Below are 21,216 nucleotides of genomic sequence, written 5' to 3'. Positions count from 1 at the left end.
TTATTATAGAGGATAAGACTATGAAGCATCTGTAATAATTAATTCTTCAAAAGTAAGCAATTGTTTATCAGAGTAAGCTTTATTTGTATGAACATCAATCCCAAGATTTATGCCATAAAGTCATCTTGTTTCCATCTTGTAAAAAGTGCACCTTAAAATTCCTTAATTCACATCATGAATAGCTTAACCCTATTGTGAAAAAATACTACACCTCAGCTAATGTGATGCCCTCCTTGTACAGGAAAGAATGCCACAATAAACTGAGCTGCATCATTTTTCCCTCAGTGGCATTCTTGAGATCAGAACACTTGCAAATATTATTTATATTTTACTTTTTAGCTATCATAGATATTCAGGATGCTAAGATCGGAAAATTATGGTTCAAAGCCAACTCAGGCAGGAAGGTTTCTTAGATACTTATCTCCAATAAACTTCTCAGAAAAAGCCAGACACAAGTGGCACTGAGGTTGAAGTGGTAGGGCACGAGCATTGAGAATAAACAGGCTCAGAGACAGTGTCCAGGCCCAGAGTTCAAGCTTTAGGACAAGCAAATAAAACAAAAACAAAAATGAAAACAAACCCCATACCTAGAATTTTTCTCAATGTATAAAGAGGCACGTAATTAAGGAAATGGTTTCCTGTGTTACATATAGGAAGAAGAAAGAAGATGTCACACAATTACTCTCTTCACACCATATTATACCACACCCTCAAAAGTTACTCTTTTCCCAAATTTATAAATTACTGTCATCCATTTGTTGGCAACTCTGTCTAGATTACTCACATTATCATGTTATACATGAATTGTTGGTATTATTTATTAACTAATTTCTAATTATAACTCTCTTGAAAATATATTCTAGGAAAATAGAATGCCAGTATAATTTGTGAATTTATCAATTAAACCTTCTACTTAAAAAGACTTTTGTTGTATCCTATAAAATATGAAATTACAAAGAAAACCAAAATATTCATTTTAAATCTCAATTCTAGTTTAGCAAGTTCTAAAATGTTCTACGTTAGACATACTTTGCTATTTCTCCAGGCTTGAGCTTTTGTAATCCTTCATCAGTTCTTTGGAATCTAACAGAATGATACTTACTTTCGCAATTTTGGGGGAGGGAATCATGAGCCATTTTGCATCTAGGTATGTTCTGTAATGAAGAGAGCATTTAAAACAAGTGAGGATTGTATATGTGTTGCATTTCAATAGGAAACTTGACTTCTCAAAACATGTTAATGAAATTAGCCCGAACTTCCAACTGTGTATTCCTTTCTTGTTGTTTGGTTTGCTTTTTTGAGACAAAAGTATACTACCTGGTCCAGGGAAGGTATCACTGTGTAATTACACTGCTTAATCTCCTGTCTTAGTCTCCAGGATTGTACCACATTACCCTGCAATAGGTTGTTGGTTTATTTAATCTAGATAAAGACTAGCAATTCTGAACTTCTCCTATGATCTTATCCACTAGACTGACTGCTCAGACGGTTTATGTACTATTTTCAAAGATGTTCTAACATTTGACACAGGATATGAACATTTTCAGATGTACTTGCAGGGGTCTCTGATTCATTCCTCCATGGATCTGATCCCATTAATAATGATTGTTTGAATCTCTTACTGTCTCTGGTCCCTAGCTATGTAATATTCTCAACTTTTTTAAAGAAAGTTCACTTGAGGGCTTTCTAATACTAAAAATTATCACTTGATTGTAGTCTTATTCAGGACATATTTTCTATTGTTTTCTAACTTTTCTACATATTCTGAGAATTGTTTCATTGTGTATTTGTGTGTGCACATATAAGTGCTTCTCTGTGTATGTGTATGTTTGTATGTATTTATGCAAAAGTCTCAAGCTCTTATTCAGCAATATTGCTCATGTCTAGGATTCCAGGTTTGCCTGATTAATTATAGGTAGTGTCTCAGAGCCTGTTCTGCCAAGGCTGGATACAAACTGAACTTCCCAGAATCCTTTACATCCTTAGGTTTTATTTTTCTTGGAGTATCAACTTTCAAGCTACAAACATTTTTGTGAGTGTAAAGTGTAAGCTGTAGCCCAGATATTTAACTCAAGAATTCATATAAGGTTAGATTAACATACACATTACATATCCTGAGTGTACACTGTTAGAAAGGTGATCGCAAGCCTAGTGGTGGTTGGTTCTGAGGATTGGGGTTCAAAGCCAGCCTGGGTAGGAAAGTCCTGGAGAATTTTTTCTCCAACAACTACCAGAAAACTGGAAGTGACACTGTGGCTCAAGTGGTAGAGCAGTAGCCTTGAGCTGAATAGCAGAGGGACAGCTCACAGTCCCAGAGGTGAATTGCGATGACCAACAACAGAAAAAAGAATATAAGAAAATGAAAGAAATTTAATGTGATCTTAGCCACCAGTTTCATTGCTAGTATAATCCCTGTTCTCTCAATATGGACTCTTTTTTTCCAGTTAAGTCCATGATCGTATATCTGACTTGCATTGGAAACAGGATTATTCTTCCATTCTACTTTTTACAAATTTACGTGATTAGCAAGCATGATTTAGAAAGGGAGTGGCCTCATGCTTCATGTTCCACTTAGGAGTAATGCTTTCTCTATATCACTCCCATAACTCTACATGCTGGACTTGACTTTATTGTTTCAATGTTGTCTTATTTCTAGAATCTTCTCTATTGTATTGAACCCTTATACATAAACACAGAACTTCTCTTTCTATTATTATTGCTATTATGTCTCCTACTGTTAAATCATGTATACTTGGGAAATTAATGCACAGCACAGACACTCAAAAAAAAATGATCTGAAACCCTTCTTCCCATTTAAAATTCGCCTTAATTTACAGAGCAATTAAGAAGTTTGAACTCAATATACTAATGGATAATGTATTTATAAGCAATTTAAATTTCACATTTTCTCTTTACTAAGTCTCTGAAACACATTTTACCACATGCCCAAAGGTGTCCTTGTGGTATTTCAATGAAGCCAGAAAACTTACATTTTATCTGGAGCAGCACCATAGATTGTTACTGGAAGTAAGTGGAAGTAACTGTTACTGAAAGTGTAAACTGATCCCAGGAGAGGTATTGAACGTAGAGGAATGACAAAATTCAAGTTAAGTTTTGTTTTCCTTTTTACAATACAAGAAAAGAATCCAAGGATTGAAAGAAACTCTGTTCCTGACTTTTTTAGTGTGTCCTTTACTCATATAAAACTTGTCTATAAACTTCTAGTCTAGTTGAGAGTATTACAAAAGGAAACAATATGCCATTTGAAGGCCAACATAGGACAAAGGAAATAGCTTCATTTTAAAAGTGGTCTCCTGCAAAGGAGCAAAGGCATGGAGGTTTTAAAGTGTCTTATGGATGGATGTTTCACTCCTGAGATCATTCTCTTGTTGCAGGAGTTATCAATTCCTTTAGTGTGGTCCTGAGTTTTCCATAGCAATAAGGATTTCAAAAGAGCAGGATCCAGTGAGTATGATCAGTAAAAGGAGCTTCTTCTCAGACCAGTACCCCTATAAGAGGGTCCCAAAGAAATACCTGAGGTTTCTTTTGTTTGCTTGTTTTTTTTAGTTTGTGCTGGTTCTGGGGCTTGAACTCAGAGGTTGGACCCTGTCCCTGTACATTTGTCTTTCCTGCCTACCTGTCCCCTACTGACTGACTGACTCTACTGACTGAGCCAATGCTCCACTTTTGCATTTTATGGTGTTTAATTACAGATAAGAGTTTGACCAACTCTGATGCCTGGGTTGGTTTGAACTGAGATAGTAATAAATCCAAGTGACATCAACTTATGGACTTCTCTTTTGAACCGAGAAATATTAGATTAAGTTTATAATAAAGCTAATATTTGACAATTTTTAAAAGAAGAGAATATGTTCAGCAAAGAATCCATAACTTAAGTAACTCAGCAAAAGTAGGTGCACTGAATCATTTTGGAATTATTTTCTCTGCTTGGGAAGATTACTATTGACTTTGTCGTTCCTTTTGGGGAAACAGTCATTTTTGCACTTTTTCTGTTGGTCATGGGGCTTGAGCTCTGATCCTGGGCAATGTCCCTCAGCTCTTCAGCTGAAGTCCAGTGCTCTACCACTTTAGCTACAGCACCACTTCCGGATTTCTGGTAGTTAATTGAAGATAAGTGTTTCATGGACTTCCATGACCAGGCTGGCTTTGAACCACAATCCTGAGGTCTCAGCCTCTTGACTAGCTAGGATTACAGGCATGAGCCACCAGTACCCGGCTCCTATTTGTATTTAGTGAAGTTAATGACACTAAGTATACAAGAATGGAAATCTTAATCAAATGATTTGACATTGCAGTTTTTAGAATAATTGAGGTAGCAATAAATATGTCTTCCTTTGCCATTTTGTTACATTAATGACTCAGGAGCTATGGGACCCTTACATTAGTAGCCTCTTCCATCTGTGTAGGTATATTTATTATCAGGAAATATTCATAGAGAAATTGAGAAAGACATATTTTTAGAAAGCACTGTATTTTCACAATGAAAAATAATAAAAAAAAGAAAGCAAAGGAGATCAGGTATGCAAGAACAGCATAGAAAGAGATATATTTATCACACAGAGATTAAGAACTGGCCTAAGAGATTTAGAATGCTAAAGGCAATGAGGAATATGCCTAGTTGACAACTAGTTCTTCAATAACCAAAAATTGTTCCCTAGAATGGTTTCTGCTATACCTTAGTTACTATCATTTATTCCTTCCATCTGGAGTCATTTCTTCTCTTCTGTCACAACTGTTAATTAGCCTCTGCCATTTTGGTGACATGACTGGCCAAAAAGGTTTCCAAATCTCACTTAGACTACCCTTCTCATTGAGATTAGCAGTGAATACTCAAAAGCCTGGAATCTTTGAATTTCCTGAATTAATCTTCACCTGACATCTATGCACATTCCTGGCATTAATTGCTGTGACCTTATGAACAAAACTTTTTTTCAACAAAGTATCCTAATATAGCTAAAGTGCATGAATTAGGGACTATTGTCAGGTATCAGTATGGAACCAGCAATTATATATTCCTAGTATGGGTTCTTTATTTTCATTTACTCAATGTTTGTTTTTTGTTGTTGTTGTTTTTTTGCCAGTCCTGGGGTATAAACTCAGGGATAGAGAATTATTCCTCAGCTTTTTTTTCCTTCAAGGCCAACCCTCTACCACTTGAGGCACAGCATCATTTCCAGTGTTTCTTTTTCTGTTTATGTGGTTCTGAGATATTGAACCCAGAGTTTCATGCATGCTAGGCAATCACCATACCATGAAGCCACTTTCCCATAGCCCTAAATGACTTTCTTAAGATGGCATTACATTTTCATTCTTTAACTATGTATCAATTTTGGCCAGAATTTTTTTTGCTAGAAAAAGACATTGAACACAATACTGAGTACAGTAAGGCTAGATGGACAATGAATAACCGTCTTGGTCTAGCCAGGCACAGCAGGGCTTACCTCATGGAGCTGGTACAACAGACTGAGCAAGATATCTCCTGACAAACAGCACACCTCCAGGATGAGAGGGCCACCTTGGTTCCAGCCACATTGGGATGCTGGGCCACCTCCTCCAGCACCCATTCAACAAGATCCTGTGAGAGAGAGAGAGATTGAAAGAATGTCAGAATTACACTTAATCCTGGTGTAGGTGGCTCATACCTATAATCTTAAGTACACAGGAGGATGAAATATGAGATCATGGTTCATAGCAAACCCGGGCAGGAATGACTATGAGACTGTTATCTCCAAAGAACCACTACAAAACCGGAAGTGGTGCTGTGACTCACTTGGTAGAGCTCTAGCTTTGAGCTGAGGAGCTCTGGGACAGGGTCCAGGCCGAGTTCAAGCCCCACAACTGACAAGAAGTGGACTTCCCACCACAAGAAGTGGACTGAATAGCACCCATTGTCCTAGGGAGCATGGCTGAGAAGTCAGGCCGTGCTTCCTCTCAGCTGGGAGTCATGAATAGGTCACTCGGCTACTCTGTGCCTCAGTTTCCCCAGCTGCAAAAGTGAACAAAGTGAAGGATCCCCTTCCTCATGGGGATAGGGTAATAATGAAAGAAAGCCATGTTTTGTTTCATAATCCCATGCCTGGCGCACCATTAATAACACATACCATCTTATCTCTTTCTGGGTATCTTACTGTCATATGCTCACAGGATTGCTGAGAAGTGTATCTGAAGGCCCCTCCCTTTGCCTGGCCCTGCTCCAGAGATCCCTCTGTATTAATCCCTTGTTTCCTAACAACTGTCACATGAGGAGATTGAAGTCCAATGGTCGAGGCCCAACCCAGAGCTTCACCTGTGGTCAAGAATTGGCTGCCATGGACTGAGTTTGGGACAATCCATCTAAACCAATGACAGAGCATGGCACCACATGTCTACAATTCCAATTATAGAGGACAAGGCCTGGTGGCGCATGCCTATCACAGATAGGAAGACCATGATCCAGCCCAGCCTGAGCATATATTAAGTCTCCATCTCAGAAATCCCCAAGACATAAAAGCTTGGCTTGAATGTTAGAAGACCTGACTGGCAAGCCTAAGGCCTTGAGGTCAAACCCTAATATACAAAAAATAACTAGAGGCCCAGTGCCGGAGGCTCTTGCCTATAATCCTAGCTACTCAGGAGGCTGAGATCTGAAGATCACAGCTCAAGATTTAAAGTAGGGTTGGCTTCACCCTTCAGACATCATGATGAGAAGACCTGGAGTCTGAGCTATGCTGTTGTACTCCATACGAGCAGGGCTCATATCCTTACTAAGTGTTGGCCATGCTCTCTTTCCCCCTGGGAAGCCACCCACTTCAGGCCATACTCCCAGGTCCTCCCAAGCTCCCACTGCCACCAACCAGGCCCAAGAGAGTACACAGCTCCAGGGAACAGAGATCCTTTGGTCTTGTAATTTAACAATGCTGAGTCCTCTTCAAGCCTCTCACCCTTCTAGGCCCCCAGACCTCAGCTGTGAAGCCCATGCACCCCCCAAAGATAGCAGGTAGAAGTTACCAAAAGCATCCAGCCTCCTTGTTACAACCCAATTCTACACACACACACACACACACACACACACACACACACACACACACACACACACACACATTCAGACCGGTGACAGAACAGAACACTCTTCCTTGCAGCACCTGCAATTTGCCAACAGATCACTCACCTTAGTACAGTCAGGCTGTACAAAGAGAAACATGACCTCTCTTGCTCTGTCTCTCTCTGTCTCTCTATGTATGTCTCTCTGTCTCTCTGATCTCTCTGTCTCTCTTTGTCTCTCCCTGCCTCTGTCTCTGTTTCTGTCTCTGACTCTCTCTGTCTCTGTCTGTCTCTCTCTTTCACACACACACACACACACACACACACACACACACACACACAGAGCTGTGCATCTCCTGAGTTTGTTGGAGACCAGATGGACTGGGAGCACCAGCAGAAGCTGGTAGACATGGGAAATGTGATCAACTTGTGAGAACTTTAGACAGTTGGGGGCGGTGGACAGGCCGATTGTATGTGTGTGTGTGGGGGGGAGGAGGTCTTCCCAGATATTCACCTTCTGTTCTGACCCCAGCATCCTTACCTCCCTGCTGGGTTTTCTGGGACCCTCTTCAGTTGAAAAAGTTTACCAAGCACAGAAGACAAGGTCTCACACAGAAAGGGGGGGTCTATCTTCTGCATCCAACACCCTCACCCCCAGGAAAAAGGAAAAGACCCCAGAAGGCAGGTGTGGGCATGCAGCTCCCCACCTCTGACTAAAGCCTCAGGTTCTCACCAGGGAGAAGGGTGCAGATGTGCTGCTGTGTGGCTCCCACTGCTCCAGGCCGGGGGCTCTTTGGTGCCCACTCCTCATCCAAGCCTGCATCTTCCTGTTTCCTGGGACACTGGCCAGTAGGGATGGGGGTGGGATCCTCAGGTCAACACCCACTCCCACCCCTGGGGCACATTTGCCACAGGGCCTAGCCCAGAGTGTGGGGCACAGTAGAGGTGCAGGTCTGGGCCAGGAGAGGGGAAGGGGGAATATGGGGTGTGGCTTCCATTCTTGTATCCCATTGGTCAGAAAGAACCATGAAAGAATGGGGGTGTGGCTGGAATCCTGTGATGCAGAAAGAATGGACAGAGTTAAATAATAGCAGAACCTTTCCCAGGAAACTCTGTCCAATCCAGTTGGGAACAAGAGGGTGACCTGCTTTAGCAGGATGGCTGCACAGATTGTTGTATATGGCTGTTTATTGCCAGTCCTGGACCTAGAACTCAGGATTTAGGCACAGTCCGTGAGCTGCTTTTGCTCAAGGCTGCTCCACTACCACTGGAGCCACACGCCTCTACTTATGGATTTGTTGGCACAAGTTGGAGAGGAGTTTCAAGGACTTTCCTGCCAAGGGTGACTGACCATGATCCTCCTATCACAGCTTGGTAAGTATCAAGGAGGACTGGTGAGAGCCACTGGTGCCTGGCTAATCATGGGTCTTGCTGATGTTCTTGGACAGACCAATGAGTTCTCTATCCTCAGGTTAAAGTAGTAGGAGCTGGAGCCCACAATTCAAATCCTGGTCCTGCCACCTCCAAATGGCAGGAGATCCTAAGAAACTCATTTTTATTCATATAATGGAACGTGATGTGTGTCATGATTGAATAGTTCTGGAATGATTCTAGGACAAAATTATATGCAATTATATTATGGTACACTGATCAATTTTAATTAATACTTTATGAAGCATTTAAACAATCACATTCATTTAAATGGGGGCATAATGAAATACCTAAGAATTGGGCATCACATAGTGTAAAGGTGCCAGGACTAGGATTTGAACTCATGGTCTAGGTAACGCTGTTTCACTGTGTGGGAAGGTGAAGCTTGCCTCCTTGACGTCAAGAAATTCAAGTCTGTTCCTTAGGCCTGAAATCGATGCCCACCACTAGAAAACATCCTATTTGTATAAATTTTAAATATATGATTTATATTTATATACATATTTTGACTCCATATTACGTTCAGTGTAGTTATTCACTTTATTTTTTTGTTTTATTCCTGTATTGAATATTCATTTTATTGACTATTATGACACATAGAATAGTGATTACATTGATTACATAGGATATAGGTCTGCATATGTATTCCTCTTCATACCTGACACACAGAACTTTCACAGAAAAGGAAAACATGTGTCACCACCTGCTTCTTACTCCACGATTCATTTTTTGGGAGTGCTGACATCTGAACTCATGGCCTACAAGGCCCAATTCATGAATTGGTTAGTGTCAGCATGCCATCCTTGGGAAAACTGAGCTGACAGGCAGTTCCCAGGACCTGAGATCGAGCCCCATCAGTTGACAAAATAAGAACAGATTGACACCCAGATAGTAGTATGCTCATAAATATATATCTTTATAGAGTGACAGAGATGTCTATACATTATTCAGTTATATGGACTATATTCCTACCAATTCTTGGGTATTTATTATGCCTCCATGTAAATAATGTTTTTGTTTTCATCATTAACAAATTATTAAGTAAATTAATCAGTGTCCTGAAATTATTGCATTCCTGTAATATTATTCTTTTAATGATTCATAAATATTAAATGAAATCAGTCTCCTGAAATGATGCTGTCTAATTTTATACGAGCATCATTCATAATCAACTCATTCAACCATGACATTGATAACATTCCATTGTTATTCCTATGGATGGGAACTAGTCTCTTAGTATCTCCTGCCTTTGGTTGGTGCCAGGACGGGGATTCGAAATCAGGACCTACCTTGGCATGTGGGCCTATGGCTTCACCAATAGTCCGCCAACCTTCAGAATTGCAAGGTGAAGTATTCTTTGCAACAGTGTCATTCAGACCCAAGAGGGTCACCGGGCTATGAAAGAAAACCTAAAAAAGGCCATCGTGCCATATTTTTTCGGTGCATTTTTTTCCACACAAGGCCTGGGGGTCTAGGATCCCGGGATCAGCTGTGGGTCCAGTGGCTGCAACCCAGCATAGGGTGATTGAAGCTGTTGCCACGACCTGAGTTCAAGCCCCCTGCTGAGGAAAAAAAATTAAAAGAAATTAGCTCCCTGGCTTGCAATTCACCCTGTTTATTCTGCCAGGCTTTGGATTTGAACTCAGGGTCTGGGTAAATCTGCAGCACTGTGGAAGAAGGGGAAGCTCATCATATTTAAAGATAAGGAAGTCAGGCCTGTACTCTAGGCCTGAATTCAAGCCGCAGCCCTGGAAAACATACTATTTGTATACATTGCAAAGATAGGATTTGTACTTACCTATGGATGTTCAGTCCATACACATTTGGTGTGGTTGTTCCTTGTACTTTTTGTTTTATTCATTTATTTACCGTTGATTTTACTATGATGACACCCATTCCGTTTATTACATTGATTACATCCTATAACATGGCATCTAGATTTTTAGACGTGTACTCCAGCATGCCTGACAACTTGGACTCTCAGAGAAAATAAAAAAGTTGCACACTTGGCTTCATACTCCATGATCCAATTGTTGGTAGTGTTGGGATCTGAACTCAGGGCTTAGCAGGACCAATTGGTGAATAGTTTACGGTGAACACACCAGCCTGTGAGCAACTAAGGAGTTAGGCCATTCCCAGGATCTGACATGGATCCTCAGGATGGGCCACAGTAGTCATAAATTCATTATTTAAACATAGGATCTATATTTACATGTGTGGACAGCATCTTGTATTTGGTGTACTTCTTCTCCTTATTTTCTGTCTTATCCATGGAAGTACTGTGTATTTTCCTGAGCATGTTTACAGATGTAATAGAGTTTACATGGATGACAATCTATTGCTATAGGATTATAGGACTTCCTATGCATTCTCCATCCTAGCTGAGACCCAGGACTTTCACAGGACAGGAAAACAGGTGAATTGATGGGCTTCTCAAATCAGGATTCATCTTTTGACACTGTTGGGATTTGAACTCAGAGCCTAGCAGGCCCAACTGGCAAAAGGGTCAAGGTGAGGACACCACCCTGTGAGCAACGAAGGAGATAGGCCATTCCCAGAACCTGACATCGAGTCCCAGGGAGGGCCAGGATAGGCATAAATTCATAATTTAAACATAGGATCTATATTTACATACCTGTGAGGGCAGCATATTGCATTTGGTGCACTTCTCCTTATTTTGTGTAGACACATGAAGATATTGTGCATTTTATTGAATATGGTGACAGGTATAACTGTGCTGACATGGATGACCACCTGTTCCCCTGGTTATAGGGTTGCCTATGCATTCTCTATCCTAGTTGAGATCCGGGACTTGCACAAGAGAGGAAAACATGTGCAAAGACTGGCTTCTGACAACAGAATGAATTTTTTGTCAGTACTGGGATGTGAACTGAGGAATGGGTAGCTCTGTTGCACTTTGGGGTAAGGAGAATCTCACAATCCTTGAACACTAGAATGTCAGGCCTGACCCAGAACCTGATTTGAAGCCCCAACACTGGAAAAAAATAACAAGCCCACCTTTTTTAAACATAGGGTTTCTCTTTACCTGCAGGTGTGGTATGCTTCTTGCATTCAGTGTAGTTATTCTTTTAATTGTGTCTTATTCATGGATGTATTGTGTATTTTATTGAGTATGGTGATAGATATAACTGTGCTGACATGGATGACAACCTGTTCCCATGGCTATAGAGTTGCCTATATATCATTTCCCATCCTTGCTGAGACCCAGGACTTTCACAGGACAGGAAAACAGGTGGATCTATTGGCTTCTCACATCTAGATGAATCTTTTGGCAGTGCTGGGATTTGAACTCAAGGCCTAGCAGGTCCAATTGGTGAATGGGTCATGTTGAATACAAAAGCCTGTGAGGCACTAAGGAGCTAAGCCATTCCTAGGACCTGAGATGGAGCCCAGATGGGGCCAATATAGTCATAAATTCATCATTTAAACAGAGGATCTGTATTTCCATAGCTGGATGGGCAGCATCTTGCATTCAGTGTAGTGTAGTCATTGTCTTGGTTTTGTGTCTTATTCAGTGATGTATTGTGTATTTCCTTGAGTATAGGATGACAGATATAACTGTGGTGACCTGGATGACAACCTATTCCCATGAGTATAGAGTTGCCTATGCATTCTCCATCCTAGCTGAGTACTTGCACAGCACAGGAAACCTTGTGCAATGGCTTGCTTCTCACATCAGGGTGAATTTTTGGCAGTGCTGGGATTTGAACTTTGGGCCTAGGAGGCCCAACTGCCCAATAGGGCCATGTGATCACACTAGACTGTGAGCCACTAAGTTGCTGGGCTGTTCCCAGAAACAGAGATCGAGCACTAGGGAGGCCACAATTGTCCTGAATGCATCATTTAAACATGGGATGTATATTCAAATCCGTGTGTGGACTGCATTGTTCATTTAGTGTAGTTATCCTATTTTGTATGCTATTCATGGATGTATTGTGTATTTTCTACAGTAAATGATGACAGGTATAACTGGGCTCATATGATAACAACCTATTCCCATGGCCCCAGGGTGGCCCATGCATTTTCCATCCTAGCTGAGACCCAGGACTTGCATAGGAAAGGAACACAGGTGCAACAATTGGCTTTTGACATTAAGATGAATCTTTTGGCACTGCTGGGATCTGAATTCAGGGACCAGCAGACCCAATTGACGAATGGGTCCATGTGAGCACACCAGTCTGTGAGCCACTAAGGAGTAAGGCTGTTCCCAGAACCTGAGATGGACCCCCATGTGGGGGTACGGGGGGAGGGCACACAGCAGTCATCCATTCATAAGTTGAAGGTAGTATGCAAATAAGTACACATTTGTATAGAGTAGGAGAGACGATAACCTGTGATGGAATCCAATCTACCATGTGTCTATTGATTCTTGGATCTTTCCAGATGCCTTCATTTCATGACTGTGATGATTATTGTCACGCTTCATCTACACTGCTTTACAAATAAGCGATATCCCATGAGTCTTGCCCATCATTTCCTAGTCACATCATGCATGAAGTACTCATTCAAGGATAAGATCGATCGCATTCCATGACTTTTCCTGGTCCAGAAACCAGTATCTCAGGTTTTCCCGTCATTCAGACCCAGGATGGTCACTTTGCAAAGAAAAAGTTATAAAACCCTGAGCCCTCTACAGCTCCCTACTTTTTCTGCTGTTCTGTTTTTTTTTCATCCTGCAAGCCATCTGGGTCTAGGGTCCCAGGATAGTTTGTGGGTCCCGAGGCTGCCCCCCATCCTAGGGAGAGTGAAGCTGAGTCAGAGTTGCCATGACCTGAGTTCAAGACCCGTGGTTGGCAAAATTAATGAACTAACTAACTAACTAACTGGAAATAATAAAGCTCCCTGGTTTGGAATTTCTACCAGTTTTCTTTCCTAGCCTGGGATTTGAACTCAGAGACTTGATGAATGTGTAGCAATGTGACAGAAGGCACAGAGTTGCCACTACTTGAGTTCAAACCCCATGGCAAGCCAAAATAAATAATTAAGTCACTGACCTCGACAGGGAAAGTTAATTGTGAAGACTGGCGGGAAGGGAAGGTAGGGTGAAAACAAACGACGAAGCAACAATGCTCAATAGGAAATGTACTCATTACTTTGCTCATATAACTGTGACCCCTCTGTACAATATTTTTACAGTAAAAAACATACAAAAATATGTAGTGCTCAAGAAGCACTTTGGGGGTAAGTGAAGGATGTCTGAGTAGCTGTACAATATTCTACACTGATATTTTTAAATATTCATTATGGAACTGAATAAACATAACTGCTTCTGTTACAAATATTAAGTCATTGTCTTGGAACTGGGGCCAGTATTTCTGCCATTGCTGGGATTTGAGCTCACTGTCCAAGTAACTCTTTTGCACCATGGGTGAAGGCTAAGCGTACTGTCCTTGAGGAAAAGATTTTCAAGCTAGAGTTCACAGGGCCTGAATTAAGACCCTCCAATAGAAAAAAATATTTGTATACATGTGTAATATATGATATATAGGTACATATGTATGTTTATGTTTTATATTATGATTATTATTATTGATTTTGTATTTAATTTTAATTTTAATTTATTCATTATATTGTTTATTGTATTTAGTATTATACACATAATATTAATTATGTTTTGTACATCTATCATAAAATTATACACAATAATTTAGTACATTGACTCATGCTCATTTTTCATTAATACTTTATTAAGTGTTGAAACATGATACATAATTAAATCGAGGCATTTGTCAAGTCATCACATGGTTAGAGTCTGTCCCCAGTATGAGCTTCGTCTTATTTATCTTTGGACAACTTCCTATAGTGATTTGTTTAGATGATTTATACTCAGAAGCCTTTTCTTGTGGATAGGCAAGTCGAGGGATGAAATCATAAGGTTGGGGCTGGGAATGTGGCTTAGTGGTAGAGAGCTTGCTCAGCATGCATGATTGCCAGGGTTTGAATCCTCACTGCCACATACTCAGAAAAAGCCAGAAGCTGTGGTGTGGCTCAAGTGGTAGAGGCCTAGCCTTGAGAAAAAGAAGCTCAGAGACAGTACCCAGGCCCTAATTTGAAGCCCCAGGTCTGGCAAAAACAATACGCCAGATTCCAGTGGCTCTGGAAACCTACTTTCTCAGGAGGCTGAGATCTGAAGATCACAGTTTGAAGGCAGCCTAGGGAAGGAAAGCCTGTTAGACTCTTACCTCCAATGAACCATCAAAAAACCCCATGTGGCACTGTGGGTCAATTGGTACAGTGTTTGCCTTGAGCTGAATGGCTCAGGGACAGCGCCCAGGCTTCAGTTTGAGACACACAACTGGAAAAAGAGTGAGGGATAATCAAAGTACTTTTCCTATTTGCTAATTATGAGAATACTTTTTGGAAAATGAATGCTGTTGTACACCAGATTTGGAGTCAGACTTCAAGGTTCAAGTGTAGCACATACATAAGCCCAGACTCTCAGACTCTAGCATTATAAACTTGTGTCCTGCAGGGTTCTGAAAGGCCCATTGTTGAAAGGCTTAATATGCTCCCCAAGTCCTTTGTGATAAACAGTTGACTTGTATTGTCAATGTCATTATAGTTCTGAACCTAGCAGAGAACCAATAGCTCAAGCCCATCACACTATCTCAGGAGGCCTAGGTCTCAGTATCACAGGGTGAAAACAGCCAGGGCAGGGAAGTCTAGCACACTCTGAATTCCAGTTCTGAAAGGTCAGATGCTCAAGAGATTCCTGTGTTTCCCTTGGTGATGAGAAGTTACTTACACTCTAAATGTTCTTGGAGTTCTTGAGTTATAGAAGGAAAGAAATATTATTGACCCATCCTGGGTTCAAATGAAGGTCTCAGGATCCAAGCCCTAGCCCTGTTAGCAGGAAGAACTACAGTGTAACATTATTTGAAGGACAGAAAACAGTTTCAAAAGCCAGTCTAGTTGGAGAGACCTAGACCTGCAGGATTAAGAGGCAGAATGTAAACACTCAACAGGGATGTGAGCTGCAAAACCACTTCATTCATTCCAGGCACAACCAGTAATGAGGGAAACCTGAAACATTTTTTAGAGTTACAGCAGGGTCAGGCTTTTCTCAGCCTCTTCAAATGATGACTAATTAACCTTCCTCCCTCAGGTGAAAGGAGCCTCAGGCTATCTTTAGGTTACCAATAGAGAGCCAGTTTAGTGGGGGAGAGGGGCGGAACAGAGTAGAAAAATCCTGCTTCCTGGTCTTAGGGAGTGGGTTTTTGACTCTCCATCTGTCCGGTTTGAAGACCTTTCTATCTCTGCCAGTCCATTCTCCTTACTTCATGCTCCAAATCATTAATGCAAATCCTCAGTCCAAGGAGAGGTAGGGCCATTTCTCTTCTGTCTCCAAGCAGCTGAGTTAGAACCTGGATCTGCCCTCTTGACTCTGGGGCGCTTGGCTGCCTGAGAAGTGGGACAGAGACAGTCATCCTGCTCTGCAGTTGTGTGAAAGTGATGCTGGTGTCCTGGCACACTGCAGAAAGCCTCATGACTAGAAAATGTTCCCTTCTTTCCTTCTGATGTGAAAAACAGCTTCATCTATCAACTTTCTTTCTTTCTTTTCTCTTTTTTTCTTTCTTTTTCCTTTCTTTCTTTCTTTCTTTCTTTCTTTCTTTCTTTCTTTCTTTCTTTCTTTCTTTCTTTCTTTCTTTCTTTCTTTCTTTCTTTCTTTCTTTCTTTCTTTCTTTCTGTCTGTCTGTCTTTCTGTCTTTCTCTCTCTCTCTCTTTGTTTCTTTCTTTATACCTATTTACCTACCTAGGTAGCTATCTCTTTGCCAGTTGTTGGGTTGAACTCAAGGAATCGAACCCAGGGCTTCTTGCATGCTAGGCAAGCACTCTCTCATTAATCCATATTCACAGCCCCTTCATTTTTTTCTTAATGGTAGTTTTTACATAAGTATGCTACCATTTTATGTTCTCAAGTTTAATTTTCTGAATACCGGTTACTTCTAAGAAACCTGATCTTCTCTTCCCCTGCCTGATTTGTGACTGTTCCTGCATTGGCCTCATAATAAAATGTAAATAAAGGCTGCTGAGAGCTTCAGTGTGCATCATATAAAGACACAGGCTTAGAACCCTGGAAGAGAAAAGCAATGGGCCTGAAATAAAGAGAATGATGCAGTATGCGCAACTAGCATATCTGAAAAATAAACCAGTAAATAAAAGCAGAAGCATTGCATAGTCTGTTTGCAATATACATTGCATAGTCTGTATGTAATATACATACACACATAAGTAGGTAGGCCACTGATACATAAACTTGGCTTTCTCTATTTGAATTTTTTTGTGGCCATCTTGGGGCTTAAACTCAGGGCCTGATGTGTTCCTGAGATGCTTTGCTCAAGGCTGAGGCACTACCACCACCACAGCTCCACTTAGCACCATCTCGTAGTTAACTGGACATAAGCAATTCCCAGGCTTTCCTGCCTGGTAAGGATTGTATCTCCTGCTCAGTTTTCTCTCTCAAAGCAGAAGCTCTACCCTCTGGTCCACTGTTCCCCTTCTGGTTCTCAGGTGGTTTATTGGATAAAATAGTCTCAGAGACTCTCCTGCTCGGCTGGCTTGAATGGCAATCTCCTGAGGAGGCTTCAACTGGTTTACTCAAGAATTCACCGAGGAACCGCTCCACACAAGCCCTTAGTCTAAATCTCGAGGGGTACTAGAGAAAAATGGAAACATTGTTAAACCCAAGTCGCAGGATCCCCACCAAAAAGACCATCGAGAGTCAGACTTTACAGCTGTTTTAATGTTTCACTAAAATGAGCTGCAGCTCGGGCCTCGTCCCACACTCTGACACAGAGGAGCCTAGGTGGAGACCATCAAGCTGAAGATTTGCAGCGTTTATAAAGGCACACAACCAACCAGGTGTTTGGATTACCACCATGTGTTGCTCTGCTAGAAACAAGCAACAAGTGGTCACTGCCTCAAAACTTTAACCCTGCATTTCCCCCCTTTGACTTATAGTCCTGAGACACTATCTTATGGCTCTGGCCCCAAACTAAACTCCAACAGCTCTTGATTTTGAATGGATTATGGTCCCTCTCTGACCTTAGCCATTCTATTAAACAACAATACCAATAACAAGCAGTTCATTTTTCTTTACTTGAGGCATATGCGGAGTGGTTGGGTAGGATGCTTGGAGACTTCCCCATGTTTCCCCACAGTCGTCCAGGGCAAAGTGGTCAGCCAGTCTGGAGTGGAAGCAGTTGATCCAAGCAGCAATGCCATCCACCTTAAGGGCAGTAGGTGTAGCCAGTAGCACCATGTAAGGTCCCTTCTACCAAGGTTCCAGAGATCTCAAGTTGTCCCTTCAAACAAACACCTAGTCCCCTGGTTTAAACAAATTGGGGGCAGGAATAGAAGCAGAATCATATAATGCTCTAAGCTGGGGCCACATCCTCTTATGCACCAGCTCTAAATAGTCAAGCTTACACAGAAATTCAGTATCATCCAAATCAGCAAGCAATTCAGTCTGGAGGCTAGGTTGGGGGTTGTCCATACATTATTTCAAAAGGAGTAAAGCCAAGCTGATAGGGTGAATTTCCTACTCTAAACAGGTCAAAAAGAAGCAGTCATACCCAGTCTGCACCAGTCTCCAAGGCCAATTTAGTTAAGGTCTCTTTTAGAATCCGATTCATTCTTTCTACCTGCCCTGAACTCTGGGGTCTATAAGCACAGTGCAATTTCCAATCTGTCCCCAGTGCTGCGGCTATTCCCTGACTTACTTTTGAGACAAAGGCCCAATGGTGGATGGGAAGCCATACCTGGGTAGGATTTTTTCCAGGATCTTCTTAGCCCGATGTTCCTGGTCTCATGCTTTGTTGGGTAGGCTTCAACCCATCCTGAAAAAGTGTCTACAAAAACTAGCAAATATTTATATCCAAATTTTCCAGTTTTAATTTCTGTGAAGTCTACTTCCTGATACACACCTGGTCTATCTCCACGGAGGCGAGCTCCTTTTGTAATCGGTTGATTGGGGGCATTGGTGAGCTGACAGGCTTTAAAATTTTTAACAATGTCCTCAATGAGTTGATTTCCTTGCCTGATTTTTACTTCTGAGTGTCAGCAAGTGCTGCATTCTTCGGGTTCCCATGTGTGAGACCCAGTGGATTTTCATAAGAATTCCCTTGCCCAATCTTTGTGGCAAGATAAATTTTCCCTCACCAGTTTTCCATCAGTCTTCATTTCTTTCTCTGTTCAGGGGTTAGGCCATGGAAATTTTCTTTATTCACTGCAAATCTTCTTGGGAGTACTGAGGCTCAAGAGCCATAACTTGTGGCCCTGGGTCTACTTCCACTCTGGGCTGGAGGGCCGCCTCCTTAGCTGCCTGATCGACCAAGTTATTTCCTTTGGTTATTGAATCAGTTACCTTTTGATGGTGAGGACAGTGCATAATGGCAATATTTGCTGGTTCCCATAAGGCCTGGATGAGGCTTAAAATTTCTTGTTTGTTTTTAATAGCCTTTCCCTCAGCTGTCAACAGCCCCCTCTCTTGGTAAATGGTTCCATGGACATGCACAGTGGCAAAAGCATACCGACTATCCGTGTAAATATTTAGTCTCTTCCCTTTTCCCATCTGTAGGGCTTTTGTTAGTGCCACTAGTTCTGCTCTTCGTGTAGATGTTCCCTGGGGGAGTGCTTCTGCCCACACTATCTCAGTGTCCGTGGTGACTGCTGCACCTGCGTACCTTTTTCCATCTCAAATGAAACTGCTGCCTTCTGTGAACCAGGTATGCTCGGCATGCGATAGTGTCGTGTCCAACAAGTCTGGACTCTTTTCCTTGGTCTGGTTGCTCTTTTTACACTCAATTTCACATTCTCTGTCCTTCCTTTCCTGTCTTTGCTCCTCTGTCTCTCTCTTATTGTAAACCTTTTCCACCGCAGCTAATAGATCCCTTATAGACTTTTCACCAAGTCTGTTTAGAGCCTGCAACTTTTGCTTTATGTCAGGTTCAGCTTGACTTATATAGGCAAACATAATCATCTGAACCAACTCCTAGGTCTCAAGATATTATGGGGTATATTGACTAAAAGCTTCTATGAGCCACTCAAGATATGTTGATGGACTTTCACTTCCTCCCTGTCTAACATCAAAAACTTTGGCCATATTAGTAGGTTGGCAAGGCGCCACCTTGAGACCTGCCAACAGAGCCTGGTGATAGATGAGGAGTCGCTCCCTACCTTCAACCATATTGTAGTCCCATGTTGGTCGGATCTCAGGAAAATAGGCAGTGATCAGGGCAGGATCCATGATAGGTGCTCCTGTGGGGCCAGGGATGTTTCCGTGCCACCTCTTGGATACAGTCTCTTTCTTCAGTGGTAAAAAAGACCTGTAAAAGCTGACTAAAATCATCCCAATGGGCTGATGAATAAAGTGAATAGTTTAAGCAAACTAATTAAATCCTGGTGTTTCTCAGAAAAGGGGGCATTTTGGGTGTATAGGCATTTTTGTATTGGTCACTGGTAGAAAATGACCAATATTGGAATTGCTGTTGACCATCCACATACACAGGACCTATGGTGCGTAAGAGAAAAACAGCTGTATGAGAAGAGGGGTTGATCCCATGGCATCGTTGAGTGACTGGCCCCTCAGAAACTTTAAGGGCAGGTGCCGAGGATTCTATAGCTCCCTCCTCCTCTTGGTCATTCTCAGATTCTGCAAAAAGAACCTGGAAAGGAGAGTATGGGGGAGGAAACATTTCTTCTTCCAAGTTATCTCCCTGAAAAACCAGGGGGTACCTCTTCTTTACCTCTTCCTCGGTTTCTTTTTGTAAGTCTAGGGGGCTAGACGGAGCGGTGCCCATGGTTTCCAATCCTGTCAGTTGTACAGTCCAAAAACCAATAAACAGTACAAACAAAACACATGCAGGCCTGACAGTTACAAAAAAAAAGCTTACAAAGAGGAGATTTCCCAAATTGGTCCACTGACTCCTGTCATGGCGAGGTTCCCCACCCATGCCCCACAGCAGAAGGAGCAGAGCCACATTGGGCAAGTTAGGCCTCGGTTAGGAGGCCCTCTTGGTCAGTTCCGGCCCAACACCGAAACGACCCCCGTCCCAAAATTCACAAGGCGGTGTTCCAAGAACCCCACCCCCCCAGCCCACCCCACACAGTGGGGTTCCAACTCCCACCCCACACGGCGGGGTTCCAAAGACCCCCTCCCCACAAGAGGATGTGGGACATCTCCCAGTTCCTCCAGGGTTGTTGTGCAAGCGCTTCAGCTTCAACAACCCTTTGTACATGGGAGCAGCCATCCTCACAAAGGAAAATGAAAGTAAAACAGAAAACGACAGGACATGACAAATTAACAAAGACAGCGCTGTTTTACCTTTGGAGTCTGAGATCTCAGATGTCTTTGGGGGGATCCCTGAAGGCCTCCACTAATGTTATACCCAGGTTGCAGGATCCCCACCAAGAAGACCATCGAGAGTCAGATTTTACAGTTGTTTTAAAGTTTTATTTAAACGGGCTGCAGCTCAAGTCTCATCCTACACTCCAACACAGCAGAGCCAAGGAGGAGAACCCCAAGCTAAAGATTTGCATGATTTATAAAGGCACACAACCATTGAAGAGCCTTTTTGCTATTCGGGGAATTTTATTGTTCCACATGAATTTTTGGATTGCCTCTTCTATTTCCTTGAAGAATGTGGTTGGAATTTTGATAGGTATCGCATTAAATATGTAGATAGCCTTGAGAAGTACTGTCATTTTCATGATGTTAATCTT

Source organism: Dipodomys spectabilis, unplaced genomic scaffold (genome assembly GCF_019054845.1).
Source record: "Dipodomys spectabilis isolate Male_0828 unplaced genomic scaffold, ASM1905484v1 ptg000343l, whole genome shotgun sequence".
Taxonomy (NCBI): Eukaryota; Metazoa; Chordata; class Mammalia; order Rodentia; family Heteromyidae; genus Dipodomys; species Dipodomys spectabilis.
The sequence above is the reverse complement of the archived record's forward strand: the minus strand, read 5'-3'. Positions refer to the sequence as shown.